The sequence below is a fragment of the Bos grunniens genome, chromosome 23 (assembly GCF_055505025.1).
Source record: "Bos grunniens cultivar Pamir isolate PY7600 chromosome 23, Bosgru_T2T1.0, whole genome shotgun sequence".
NCBI classification, from domain to species: Eukaryota; Metazoa; Chordata; class Mammalia; order Artiodactyla; family Bovidae; genus Bos; species Bos grunniens.
Genome location: NC_141187.1, coordinates 45,954,371 through 45,967,887, shown reverse-complemented (window position 1 = coordinate 45,967,887; position 13,517 = coordinate 45,954,371). Strand labels below are relative to the sequence as shown.

General features: G+C 37.0%; 1 protein-coding gene across 11 annotated transcripts in view; it reads left to right on the top strand.

Moving 5' to 3' along the window:
- HIVEP1 (HIVEP zinc finger 1) overlaps nt 1–13,517 on the top strand; it is a 136,765-nt gene that overhangs the window by 85,201 nt on the left and 38,047 nt on the right. The window contains exon 3 of one of the 11 annotated variants that reach the window (XM_086370296.1): nt 4,346–4,495. The exons of the other annotated variants lie outside the window; for them this stretch is intronic. The gene's annotated coding sequence lies outside the window, so the exon portion shown is untranslated. The remainder of the gene's footprint in view (nt 1–4,345; nt 4,496–13,517) is intronic. 11 annotated transcript variants of the gene reach the window in all.

The window sequence follows — 13,517 nt, the reverse complement described above, 5'->3', positions numbered from 1 at the left end:
TTTGTTGGCAAAGTAATGTCTCTGCTTTTGAATATGCTATCTAGGTTGGTCATAACTTTCCTTCCAAGGAGTAAGCGTCTTTTAATTTCATGGCTGCAGTCACCATCTGCAGTGATTTTGGAGCCCAAAAAAGTAAAGTCTGACACTGTTTCCACTGTTTCCCCATCTATTTCCCATGAAGTGGTGGGACCGGATGCCATGATCTTTGTTTTCTGAATGTTGAGCTTTAAGCCAACTTTTTCACTCTCCTCTTTCTTAAGTTGGTAACTGTGCTTATTTTTAAGTCTTTATTCTTTTCTATTAAAATCACTGGAAGTTATTAATTTCCTTATAAACATTGCTTTGGTTACATTAAACGTAGTTTCATATTTGCTACTTCCGTTAATTTTTGTGCTGGTTTCTTCTTTGACTCCCTCAATAGAATTTGAATTTTTTTCCCTTAGGGATGGTTTCAGGTTTTATTTATTTATTTATTTTTTGTTAGTGATTTCTGACTTAATTGCACTGTTACATTAATTGCTTTTTGAAATCAGTTTGTATTTCTAAAATAATTTGCTCTCTGTTTCTGAATACAGTGTAATCAAAAATTTCAGGGAATGGTGTATAAAAATGCTCCTAGATTTTATATTAGAAATTTAAGAATTCAGCATTTTACAGAAAAATTCATCATTTTACAAAGATGGGAAAGCTGAAGTTAAAAGCTGTTCAATAACTGTATCCCAGGGACTGTAACATAGGATGAGGAATTTTCAAGTTTGTGTTATTCTGCATTGTAACTGGAAGAGAGCTGTGTTCTCATGATAGTTGAATCTATAACAATTGTTCAGTCACTCAGTTTTGTTCGACTCTTTGTGACCCCCATGGACTGCAGCACGCCAGGCTTCCCTGTCCTTCACTATCTTCCAGAGCTTGCTCAAAGTAATGTCCATTGAGCTGGTGATGCCATCCAACCATCTCATCCTCTGTTGTCCCTTTCTCCTCCTGCTTTCTATCTTTCCCAGTATCAAGGTCTTTTCTAATGCATTGGCTCTTCACATCAGGTGGCCAAAGTATTGGAGCTTCAGTTTCAGCATCAGTCCTTCCAATGAATATTCAGGGCTTATCTCCTTTAGGATTGACTGACTTGATCTCCTTGCAGTTCAAGGGACTCTGAAGAGTCTTCTCCAACACCACAGTTCAAAAGCATCAATTCTTCAGCACTCAGCCTTCTTTGTGGTCCAACTCTCACATCCAGGCATGACTACTGGAAATACCATAGCTTTGACTATACGGACTTTTGTAGGCAAAGTACTTTCTCTGCTTTTTAATACACTGTCTAGATTTGTCATAGCTGTTTTCCTAAGGGGCAAGCACGTCTGTGCTATTCTACTGTTATTCTGTGTTGTAACTGGACGAGAGCTGTGTTCTAATGACAGCTGAATCTATAGTAGTTACTTCTGTTCTAAATTAATCCTTTGAGTGAAGAGATCGCCTTTTCAAAAAAATATTGTAATGATTCAGGAAAAAGTAGGAGTCCAACAATGGGTATAGAAAAGGGTGGAGACTTCAGGTCAGCTTGCATTGAGATTTTTCATATTATTATGTCTCAAACAACAAAATCCTAAAATCACCACCATAATATCTGTAGTTTTCCTTTTAGCAGCTATCACTCTGAAATTATATACTCTAGTCACCAGAAAGTGTTTTGTTTTATCATGTATATGAGAATAAAGAGTCCTAAGCATATACGTCATTTATGGCTTAAGAAATACAGTAAGCAACTTATCCTGCTGAAATAACCCTGTGATACTCAGACTTGCTCCAAAGAGTCACTTGACAAGCAGAATTTCTGTTAACATAGGCATAATATACTGCCTGGAATTACCCTCTTGTTATCTGGGGAAGCTTGAGGGAAGTTAGGTTCCTATGTAAAACTAGACTGAGTAATTCAGAAGTGAACGTGACACTCTAGTGAGCAGACACCTAGATTGTGAACTCCGATTAGCGGGTCAATACGAAAGCTAGCATTTGCTCACCTACTTTCCTCAATTTTTTGAAACTCCTTATAACATGAATAAGTTTTCAAGGACTGAAAAATAACTCCCATTATATTTTTCTTTTTTAAATACTGAATGTGATATTGAAAAAGATAGAAATGAAGTTTGATTTGGAATAGTATTTTATGTTAATAAGGTTATACCTTTACGCCAGTGATAATTTTCTTCCTTAAGAATTTTGCTAAGTATACTTAAGGAAATATGAGAGCATGTTCCCATAATTAGGGGTGATGAAGTCCTTCCTAAGTTAAGACTAAACTTTAGGTGGCATAATGGAAAAGTTGGACTGATTTTTCTTAAATTGAAATGAATAATGTTACTGCAAGATAAAATTAAAATGTTTTAAAACAGTCTGGGAGAAAATTTGTGCAATAAAACAAAACTTGGTTGGGTTGCTTACAATGTTATAAACTTGGAAAGGTATTAGCACTTTACAGAATGAAAGCTCACACTGATACAGCCAGTGGGAAGGCTAGTGTAATATGTTAGTGAGATGTCTGAACTAGAGAATTTTTTTAAAGGAATGCAGTTTAATTATTTCAGTATTAGTAATGCTAGCTAGTTTATAAATTAATTACCAGGAAATAATGTAATTAAATGAGCATTAGTGGATGTTTATTTTTAATTGAAATGTTTATAAATTCTACTTTCTTAATATTAAATGCTCAAAAAAGTTTATCATATTTTTCTTATAAAGTTGTTATTAATTCATTTTTTTCTTCAGCAATTTTTTTTATTAATGCATCACCCATTCTTTTTCGCCCTAGAAAGCGGAAAGAAGAAAAAGTCTGTACCTTAAAGGAACCTATGAGCTTTAACCCAGCTCTTGTGCAAATTGTCATAAAATCTGAATTGGTGGAATCAAAATTCATGAGGTTTTATGTAGACTGGCAGCAGTGCCTAACAAATTTCCCTTGGGAAAACAGCTACAGCTTTTCTATTTTTTAGAAAAGAAAGTCATCTCTTTTTTCTTTTAATATTATCTTACTTGGAATTTCAGATTTAAATATGCAGATCTCCTGAAGTGTTCTGTTAGTGTCATAGACAATGCTAATGGCTCAGATTGCCAGAAAATTAGTATTATTTTAATTATTTGTGCCATGTATATGAGTTAAAGTATCATGTGTCAATCCTGCCAATATCTTGAGATTTAAAAATACTAAATCCCAAGAGGTCATTGCTTCACAACTAGACTATGCCAGTTTTATAAGAGATGATTTGCATAATGATAAACAAACCATCTTTTAGTAAAATAAGCAAATATTCTGTTCATGGTGTTGAAATGCAAGAAACTTGCTTCCTGTAAATTATGAGAGGCAAAACTCTCAATATATTTCTTAACAGTGTTATTGATTACTCTCTATTGAGTAATCATTTATTAAATTGGAAGCTAAAATAGCTAACAAGATGTTACTTTTATAGGACTCATTGAAAGGCTTGCATTCTTTCACACTTTTATAGCCTTTCCATTGACTTCAAAATGTTAAGGATTATAAGGTACACAGTGATCTCATACCATTTAGGAAGGGAAAATTTGACTGACAGATAAAGGAGGACAGGGTGCTTTTATAAGTGATTAGAAGATGCACCAGGATTTCAGGGAGATTAAAATGTTCAAAACACATTTGTTTAAGGTTCTCTGAAGTCTGTGTTTATGTCCACTGTTTCGTTTTTTGACAAGAGAGATTTAAAACAGCTCAGATTATGAGATGTGGATGTGAGCTGCTTTGAAGACAGCATCCCCGAGGATGGTGGAAAACAAAGGAATGGGTCTCATTCTGTTGGTTCACTTGGGGATTCATTTAAGAATGATAAAGGGGGGAGGACCCAGATTATGTTTAATTTACCATCTTTGCTTTTGGGATAATTGACCTCATGGATATGCCTCTTCAATATTACTTTTTTTATATGAGTCCTGTTGTAGGGTGACTTAAAAGGATAATGTGTACTGTGCTGTGGTTGACTTATTTAAGCTTTTCCCCAGCCTTGCTTCTGTGACCTATGTATGGGGCAAAAGAACGAAAAAAAAAGAGGCAGGCTCAGACGTTTGTTGCCTACACGGGGACTTGTTCTTTTTCTCATGCTTACTCAGATGAGAGAAGGCAATACCTATGTCACATGGAAGTGAAGGATACAATTCTGGGGAAGAAGGAGCAGAAAATAAATGCAAGGGGGAGGCAGAGTCAATTGGAAATAGGTGAACAGCTGCGAGGAATTTTAGAAAATAAATTTTTTAAAAATTGGAAGCAAGCAATAGAGGACAATTTCACTGAAACAGAGCATTCTTCTACTCCTGTCTCACTATTCAGATGTGTTTTGTTGGGCTGTGCTATATGTACGAAGAATATCAATTTTTAAGGATGATGATTTAGAATTCTGCACCAACCACCAAGCTTGGGATACTGTAGTAGCTATTTCATTCAAGAAGAGATTTGGAAAAAGAAAATGAGACTCTGTGGGTGAGTGAGAAAAGGCCGGAAGGGGACTGAGCAAAACTTAAACGAGAGCAAACGTATATAGTACCATATGCGCCTAGCTGGATGTTCAGTGAGTGAGGACGTGCTTTGGCAGATGGCGTTGGGAGTGCGGCTCTGCACCAGAACGCGGAGGCCCCTATGTGGGCTCCTTTCCGGAAGCCCACCACATAGCACCGAGTGACCCACTTAGTAACTGGTAACAGAACCCTTCCACAGCTACCTGTGTCTCTTCAGTGTGAAGACAGCTCCTAACAGCCGACGAGATCTCAGCCCGTTAAGCTCTTTGCCTCACCCCTGCCACACGGATGAGCCTCCGGTTCCCTTTTGCCTAAGATCATACACTGGCACCTCCTGCGGTTCCTGGTGTGTATAGTAGGCACTGGGCAAATATTTATTTGGCTGTTCTGAGCACCCAGGCTGGCCTGTAATATTAAATCTGTTTTGTGACTTAATTGGTAGTGTTTCCTTATATTTAATATGAAACGTTACTATATGAAAGTCAAGCGTTTGTGAGGGAAGAAGAGCATGTCTATGTCTTCAGGAGATGTACTGTTATTTTCTTTGCTAATTAGAGACCTGTTCAAGTTTGTGCCTTCTTGGGTTGATTGTATTTATAACTTCTTATATTCTGTATGTTATACAAGTATCCAAATATTTTAAGATAGAGTATAACCTTCTCTCATAAGTTTAAATAATTTTTATTGTTGCTGTATCCTTCCCTTTCTCATTTCTGAGAACATTTATTATTGATTAGGTTGATTTTTTATTTAATTAAAATTTTCAAACAGAATTGTTACTTATTCTGCTTTAAAATTTTTCAATTTGATATATCTCTGGTTTTACTTTTTATTTTTGCAATCAAAATCATTTCTCTGAAATTATATTGACTGCTTAAAAATTTTCTTTTTATATATAAAAAAGTTCCACAGTATTTATTTGCCTTTGTATGATTACTGACATAAATACTTTGAGTATTTATTTCATCTCTACCTGCTAGATTTTGATCTATATTTTAAGTTATTGCTAAATAAGCAGGTATTTGTTAGGTTCTTAATTTGCTAACTTCTTGCTTTGGGGTTGAACCACACGTTAGTTGTATGTGAATAATACATGTATGTGATGAATTTAAAAATATGGAACTCCAGTGACAGGCAAAGATTTGCCAGCTCTGTACTCAAATCCCATCATGTTTTGATTTTTTTAAACTTTATGAATTTTTAAATTTTATCCAAGATTTTGTAGTATATAAAATTTAGTATGTGTTTATTCTATTACATTTTCCTTTTCTGTTAAAATCTGTATTCTTTTTCTATTTCCTGCCTTTTTTCTGTGTCATAGCCTGTTAATGGTGAATTCAGATTCCCTTCTTCACCCTATAATTATTTTTCTATTTCTCTTGAACAGTTTTCTAAAAATGTATTCCATTGCCTATTTGTTATACAATAAAAGTTAATGTGTCCTGCACTGTTTAAACCCTTAAGTAAATGATTCTTGGTCTTACTTGGAGGAACTGACTTCAAATTCCACTTATATCCCATTCCTGCTTTTCTTTTCAGGGCTGAGGTCCTGTTCAGAATTGCTGCTCTGTTCTGATTGATTTGCAGTGTATATCCCCCTTTAGGAACATTATCAAGGCCTCTGAATCCATTTTCTGTTAGGAAGCTAAACTTATTCTTCACTGATACCACACGAACCACTCTGCTCTTCTCTCTATATGCCTATAATGAGGCAGGGTGGTGCCCCAGAGGTTGCTGCTGCATTAGATACTGACTCTAAGCTTTCGCAGCTCTGCATTCATAGCATTAGTACCTTCCTCTCTTTTGAGTGTGTCCATTTACCCTGCTTTTGATTTACATGCTATTATTATCGTGTATTTGAGTCCACATGTATTCTTTACTATTTGTATACAGCTGCTACTCATCTTTCTTTTTACATGTATTAATCAACTTGGGACTTACTTTGTCTTACATCTCTAGCTTCCCATGAGGGATAATTTTATTTTACATGAAGAATCATCATTTTTCATTAATGCAGGTCTGTTGTGACAAATTATTTCAAGTTTCATTTATTAGAAAATGTCTATTTCTTTTTCATTCTTGAAAAAACACGTTTAATCCAAGTACAGAAGCATAACATTTGAGTCTGGCAGTTTATTTCCTTGAGTCCATTGTTCCTGTCGAGATGTCTGCTTGCGAGTCTAATTATTACTCGTCTGAAGGCAGTCCTTTCGGGCCTTGTCCCGGACTCCTGCAGTTTCACGGTGACGTGCGTGGGTGTGGCTTCTGTGTCTCTATCCTGCTTGTGACTTAGAGCATTCTAGAATCTGTAGGCTCACGTGTTTCATGAGTTTGTGGAAACTTTTGGACCTTATTTTCTCAAATTTATTACTTCTGTCCAATTATTTTGAAATATGCCACATTTTCATATACTAAATACATATATAGTCCTTCTACGGATTCTCGTTTAACCATTAATCTCATTTTGAGAAAATACTATTTGATCTCTGTCCATGTAGATGTCTTTACATAATTCTTTTTCAGAATTTTATTATCTCATTTAGAATATTATTCTCCTAAGTGAGGAATAGAGTCATGTCATATTTTTTTTATTCCCAATGTGGTTATTATTTATGGAATGGATAAAACACATTGTAGAAAATGTCACTACAGTTAGATAAACACATTAAAAAATCAACATGCCACATTTACCTAAATAATTTTGTAGAACAGCTGAAAAAGCAAATTTCATCAAATTTAGACAGCTTATAGTGGAATAAATAAGTATGGTGAGGTATTAACTAACCCTAAGTTTCACAACGGGCAGCTTCTAGCCGGTTCATTGAAGCTGGACCTCGGTCACACAAGGATCATGTCATATTTTTTTAAAAAGCAAGTTTTAAACATTGTTTGAAATTGTATAAAGTTTATAAATTTGAAAAGAATTGATATCTTCAAAGTATTGATTATTTCCAGGAACATGTATGTTTCTTCATTTTGTAAACACCTTCATATCAGAAAACTTTTAAATTTTCTGTAGGTTTTGAATATTTTGTGCAAAATGTATTTCTAGGCATTTTTCTATTTTTATTGCTGTTATACATAGAATTTTTTTTCATTATATTTTCTAACTGTTTTTGGTATGAGTGAAAGATACATGTATGTTTTGGGTAGACAGCTGACTTCCTGAAACTCTTATTAGATGTGGTAGAGTTTCAGCTATTTCTCCTAGGTACTCTAGGAAACCTTTGTTATGTGCAAATAATGCTGTTTTCTTCCTTACCATCATTTGTATCTCATTTTTAAAAATTCTGTTATTGTATTGGCTAGATCTGGAGAAATGATTAAAAATCATAGTGATTATTACAAGAATCTTTTTGTTGACCCCACCTTTAGAGATTTCTCTAGTGTTTGATTTGAGTGTTGTCTATCATTGGCATGGTAAATATTCCTTATCGTGTTTTCCTAGTGCTCTGAAGATTTGTTTGGATTTTTCTAATTCCCCTATGACTTCCTCTTTAACCCCTACGCTATTTAGAAATATGTTATTCAATTTCCAAATATTTGGGGATTTTCCAGATGTCTTTCTGCTGTTGATTTCTCATTTAATTTTGTTGCGGTCAGAGAACATACAAACTCCTTTTCTGAGCAACAGACTATTTTTAAGTTTAAATAGTCACATGTGCCCAGTGGCTACCTGTGTTCATTTTCTATTGCTGTCTAATAAATTACAGCTCAAGAAATACTTAATCCTATAGTTCTGTAGGTCAGAAGCCCCACATGGTCTCACCGGCTTCAGTCAAGGTATCAGCCGAGCCCTGTTTCTTTCTGAAGTCTCTAGGAGAGAATCTGTTTCCCTGCCCACTCAGGTTATTGACAGAATGAAATCCCAGTGACCCCCACAGCTAGCAGCTTCATGTCTCATCCTGTTTATCTGAATGTGATACTTAACACTGTTGCTCACATCTTTTTCTTTCAGTTCAGTCGCTCAGTCGTGTCAGACTCTTTGCAACCCCATGAATCACAGCACACCAGGCCTCCCTGTCCATCACCAACTCCCGGAGTTCACTCAAACTCACGTCCATTGAGTCGGTGATGCCATCCAGCCATCTCATCCTCTGCCGTCCCCTTCTCCTCCTGCCCCCAATCCCTCCCAGCATCAGAGTCTTTTCCAATGAGTCAACTCTTTGCATGAGGTGGCCAAAGTATTGGAGTTTCAGCTTTAGCATCATTCCTTCCAAAGAACACCCAGGACTGATCTCCTTTAGAATGGACTGGTTGGATCTCCTTGCAGTCCAAGGGACTCTCAAGAGTCTTCTCCAACACCACAGTTCAAAAGCATCAATTCTTCGGCACTCAGCTTTCTTTACAGTCCAACTCTCACATCCATACATAACTACTGGAAAAACCATAGCCTTGACTAGACGGACCTTTGTTGGCAAAGTAATGTCTCTGCTTTTGAATATGCTATCTAGGTTGGTCATAACTTTCCTTCCAAGGAGTGTCTTTTAATTTCATGGCTGTAATCACCATCTGCAGTGATTTTGGAGGCCAGAAAAATAAAGTCTGACACTGTTTCCACTGTTTCCCCATCTATTTCCCATGAAGTGATGGGACCAGATGCCATGATCTTAGTTTTCTGAATGTTGAGCTTTAAGCCAACTTTTTCACTCTCCTCTTCCACTTCATCAAAAGGCTTTTTAGTTCCTCTTCATTTTCTGCCATAAGGGTGGTGTCATCTGCATATCTGAGGTTACTGATATTTCTCCCGGCAATCTTGATTCCAGCTTGTGCTTCTTCCAGCCCAGCGTTTCTCATGATGTACTTACTCTGCATGTAAGTTACCGTGGCTTCCTGGGCCCTCCACTGTCCCATGTTTTGTATTTTGTCTTTTTTTTTTTAGCATTCGCTGTCATTTTTGTTGATATTATTCTTGTCATTTCTGCTGCTGCTGCTGCTGCTAAGTCGCTTCAGTCGTGTCCGACTCTGTACGACCCCATAGATGGCAGCCCACCAGGCCCCACCGTCCCTGGGATTCTCCAGGCAAGAACACTGTCATTTCTAGCCCACCCTTAAATGCAAGGATTACCCAAATTTCTGATGGCAGACCTCTCTACCGTATATTCTCTCTGGCTTCTCATTTCTATACTTTTATGAAAAACAGCAGTCACTGCATACTCCCAGATCTGTGCCTCTAGCCCATACTCTCTCTAGGGAAAAAAAAGAATATGCGCATGTCTATTTAATCCATCATCATTTTCATACTGCTGTACAATCTTTGTAATTACTTGAAATGGATGTCTAATATTATGTTAAGTGGCTCTGCCATTATTAGCCTTAGCATTTCCCTGCTGAACATGCCTCGTCCTGGGTCTGCAGCTGTAATTTATAATTCTACATGTGGATATTGAGCTTGAGATTTGGTGGGATGGGAATTGAGTTGATTTCCACCCCAGCCACATGCCCCTCCCCCCCAAAACAAGCTTCGTCTTGGTCCTTCCAGAGAGACAGGGAGCCTCAGCAGAACCCTGGGCAAACCTTTCTCAGGCTTTCTTGCTTTGAATCAGCTCAGGGGTCCACTGTCACCGCCTGAGTTCAGAGTAGCATTTTAACCCTTTCCTGAACTGCTGAAAGGTCTTCTAAACGGTGCCCCCTCCCTCTGATGTCTTGACTTTCTGACACCAGTGTGACCTCAGTTGTTAGAAAACAGGTGGTCCTCAGGTCTCCAGAACCAGGAGAGATCTGAAGTTGTTCACACTCAAGTGTTTTTTTAGTCAATCAGAAAAAGAGACTCACCTTCAATCCAGGCAGGGTTTTGAACACACTGTTAGGGTGGAGTTCACCATACCTGACTCTATCCAACCGTGAGAATATCCTTTGTCATACTTTAGCTCCTATTTCCTTAACCGTATTCCTTGAACAAGGAGAATGGTAAAGGAGATCCAACAAAATCTTAGAAGCATGAACACAGCTCAGAAAAACACTGTTGGGATCATATTCTCCATTGAACGCTACCCACGGTGATTCCCCATGATCTCAGGTAATAGAAAAGCAGAGAGAGTGTGAAGAGAAGGACCAAAAGTTCAGCCTCAAAGAAATTATTACCTCAGAAACAAAAGCGTTTTTTAAGCTTCTTTAAACTTAGTAAGATAATAAATTTATTTAAAGCCACAGTGGGCTTCCCTGGTGGCTCAGACAGTAAAGAATCCGCCTGCAATGCAGGAGACTTGGGGTTCGAGCCCTGGTTCAGGAAGACCCCCTGGAGAGGAAATAGCAACCCACTCAAGTATTCTTGCCTGGGAAATCCCATGGACAGAGGAAGCTGGCAGGCTGCAGTCCATGGGGTCACAAAGAGTTGGAGCAACTGAGCAATTAGCGCATGCGTGCGCGCGCGCTCACACACACACACACACTGTCACACATAATATGAGGCAATAAAATGAGATGACATGGGAAATATAGAACTTAGGGAACAAAACAATGTTGTTCCAAAACTAATAAAACTGAAACAGCAAGGAACTTAATGGCCTAAAAATCAAATTATTGATGTAAGGGGAAAAGCTTTAGATAATTCTAGAAAAAGCAGGAGAGAAACACAAAGATGGAAGCAATTTAAGTCATCATAAGCATGGTCCTGCACAAAGATAATTGATGTCAGTAATGTAAAAGAGCGCACCCCAAAGAAAAAAACTTGGCCAGAAAATGTATTTGAATAAATAATAAAACTTTTCTGAAATAAACTAAATGTATCTCCTTTAGAGGTTCATTGTGTTCCAGGAAAAAAATAATTGAAAGTTGTACATGGTCAGTTCTGAGCTGACTACTAGTTTTGTTATTAGACTTTGAAAAGAAACGTTCTTGCAGACAGGAAGGCAGAAAAAAGGCAAGTCACCTCAAGGAGGAGAAATGACTTGTTACGATGTCAGCAGGCTTCTCTGTACAGGCTTTTTTAAGGAAAGAAATGGTGTATTAGCACCAGGTATTAAAATTCAAAGAACAAAGAGTAAAACCACTATGCAAATAGAGTGTAAATGTTCTAAACATTCATCAGAGAGAGATGAGTGGGTCTTCATTTAAAACTGAAAGGTGGTTCATAAAATCTGTTTAAAATGTGTTCTTTTTTTTTCACATTTAGAAGAATGATCTCTATAAAGAAATAGGGATCTTAAGTCATTCCTTCCCCTTCATCTCAACTTCATTTTCTTAAAATACAAAGTTGAATTGTCTTTTTTTTTTTTTTAATATACATAGAATGTCCCCTTTAAAACTTCCTATGGTATTTCTTGGTAATTTGCCTGTGAGTTGAATTTTTGCTTTTTTTTTTTTTCCTTTGGAGTGTAAGCTATCGTTTAACTTTTTTTTTTGGACAAACAGCTTTACCTAAAAGTAAAATCTTATTCCAGAAAGTATGCAAAATATAAAATAAACATGTTCACCCCAGTCAAGGCTCAGGTCACACTGGGTTGTGGATGGGCTTGGCGTGGACAGGTGTTTTTTCAAATCTCTTTGTGTTTTTGCTCTGAGAGTCGCCTGAGTTGGGAACTGCCGCTCCTCCAAGGGGCTGCTCTGCTCTGTTTTTGCGTCTCTTTTAACAGCCTAGTGGCTGTCTTGTTTCAGCCCAGCTCCAGCTTCTTGGGAAGTGAATGGGGAAACTTCTCACCCGAGATGCTGATCATTTTTCATTTCGCCCTCTTGCTTGTGTAGTTAACGAGAGGCATCAAGTACATCACTGACGTTCCTGCATTTGTCCTGAAGAGGGAAAACCAGTGGGGAAATACCATTTTATAACTGAGTGGGTTGAAGAATCAAAAAGATTTGCTCAACATCATTTTGTAGAGGTTATCAACAATACTGCTTCCCTGGTGGTTCAGATGGTAAAGCATCTGCCTGCAACGTGGGAGACATTGGTTCGATCTCTGGGTTGGGAACATCCCCTGGAGAAGGAAATGGCAACCCACTCCAGCACTCTTGCTTGGAAAATTCCATGGACGGAGGAACCTGGGTAGGCTACACTCCACGGGGTTGCAAAGAGTCGGACACGACTGAGTGACTTCACTTCTATCAACAATACTGATACCTTTATTTTTTCTAGTTTTCTTTAGCTCAAGTATTTTCATCATGAGACCTTCCCTCCTTTTATTTGCCTCTCTGATTATAGTGGTTAAATGTATCTTTAGTGGATTAGTATTTTTTTTTCCATTAAATTAAAACATGAGCGCACATAAACTGATGTCACAAGATGACTAGAAATTTTTATTTTATGTAAATTCTTCAGTTAATGCAAAGTAGTTATTTTGGTGTAGACATTTGGGTCTAATATGAATTTCAAATAGGTGCATTGTAACAGCTATTTGAAAATAATGAGAAATTACAGTATCTGGCTTCCCTATAAGTCAGTAATATAAGCTTGAATAATTTTTGTTGATGTGCCCAAGGATCCAACAAATCGAAAGAAACTAAATTATGGCAAGCAATTATTGCTCAAAAATACAAGAGTTGACAATAGTTGACAGCGATTATGGGTGGTTGATGCCATTTGAATGGTGATTTATTTCAACACAGGGAGAAATGGAGGTGGTTTCATCTCTTCTCTCCTGTAATAAGCTCTATCTAGCTACCTACTCAGCTATCATTAACAGCAAAGAAATGTAGCCATTGAATATTTTTTGCAATTAAAATGGTGATTTTTTTTTTTTTTTACTAAAGGCCATTACATCATTCTGACTTTAAAATTTGGTTGTTGAAGAGTCACTAATAAGTGTATTATTTTACTTTCATATTTTTGTTTATGGATATAATTGCTATATTTGCAATTCATCACAGTTCTACTAGTGAATATCCCATGATCATCTGAGTTACGTTTGCTCTAAAAATCATTATATGGAATCGAACTGAGGTCTCTTACATTGCAGGCATATTCTTTACCAGCTGAGCTATCCTTATGGGAAGCCCATAAGGATATCAGTATTGCCTATTTTGGAACAATGCTATTATTTTAGAAACTTGCT